This window comes from Protomyctophum bolini, assembly GCF_963924005.1.
Source record: "Protomyctophum bolini genome assembly, chromosome: 4".
In the NCBI taxonomy this organism is placed as follows: domain Eukaryota; kingdom Metazoa; phylum Chordata; class Actinopteri; order Myctophiformes; family Myctophidae; genus Protomyctophum; species Protomyctophum bolini.
The window spans coordinates 17,413,082-17,414,666 of record NC_137865.1 but is presented as its reverse complement, the minus strand read 5'-3'; positions in this window follow the sequence as shown (position 1 = coordinate 17,414,666).

Sequence of the window (1,585 nt, the reverse complement as noted above, 5' to 3'; positions counted from 1 at the left end):
GATGCGTGTGCACATTATTGTCACGAGTCTAAGGCTGCAAAAGAAGAAAGTCCAAGTTGCATTTATCATTATTTATGTTATGTATTCATTTTCAAAACCAAGACACAAAAACACCAGGAAGCCCCATTTAAAAATAAAAACTACAAACTTGTGTGCTTGTAGATTAACTATTTTCGACTTACAGTAAGCAAGAGCAACACAAGGTAATGCATCAAATACATATAAATAGTCATCAATGATATCTTAAGTAAGCTAAGAACCAAAAATCCATCTCACAGTAGAATATCTGTACAAACAATACAACTAATTAAGTATACACTATAAAATGATGTGTCTAGATAATATGCTATCTAAATTACATAATTTAGCCTGCAAGGACCCAGATGCTGGTCTCCAATGCAAGCACCAACATTTCTACTGTTTGGGAATCCAGCTTTATCACAGTTTACAGGTAAAAAAAAGTGTGAAATTTGTTTTTGTGAATAGTTCCCATCATGTTCCCAGGGGGGAGGGGATAAGGAGACCAAGGCAGGAAAATAAAGAAAGTTTGAGCACTTTTACCACAAAAAATACAGATAAAGGGTTTTCTTCTGTGTGGGTCTTAGATATGTACAATCTTTTGCTACAAACGGTACAATTGAAAGGTCTCTTACCTTTTCCACAAAGAGTAAAGTTTGTTTTTCACCCTGTATTGGTCCTCGTGTGCTTTCTCACATTAGATATTGACAAGCCTTTGCTACTAGACTGTACAACTAAAAGTTTCAAAAAACATATTTACAAATAGTAGGCTATACTTGAGATAAGATGGTGCGTGAGCGAGCATAGCAGCCGCTGTGTACTGTGCATTATGCTTAAAAGACACTAGACAAGGTGCTGACATAACAGCATAGGGTGACCACTGACCATGTCCCCCTTTGCATGAGACAGTCCCTCATTTCCAAGGCTTTTCAGGCCTCCCACAAATTGCCTCCCATTCAAATGCCCTATTAATAATTCGTCCTCTAGCCTAGTTGGTTTTCAGTTGCAAATCTCTCTCTTTCCTGCAAAATGTGTTTTAAGCATGTTAAAATAACATGAGAAATATCCCCTATAGGCTACAGTTAGCCTGGTGACGAGGTTGGGCGTCGGTGGCTCAGGGGTAGTGGCTGGATGGTAACCGTGAGGTTGCCAGTTCGAACCCGGGCTCCCCAGAGTTACTGTCGAAGAGTCCTTGAGCAAGACGCTGAACCCCTAATTGCTCCCAATGCCTTGCATGAACTGCTGTGTGTGTGAATGGGTGAATGTAATGCACAATCATCTCTGTAAAGTGCCTTGAATAAAGACGCTCTATAAATGCATAATTTATTTACCATTTACCAAGTCGGACAAAAGTGAGGCGCCAGAGGTTAATAACTAAATAATAGGCAATATTATATATCTAGGCCGATGGTCGAATATGACATGCTATTTAACCCTGTCCTGTCCCGTCCCATCCCACACAAGCGATTAAGTTCTGTCCCACAAATGAACAGTTTGGATCTGCTCACCCTACAGCCGCATAGAAGACTGACACTGGTATCCCGAGTGGTGTGTGAGGTAGAGCAAA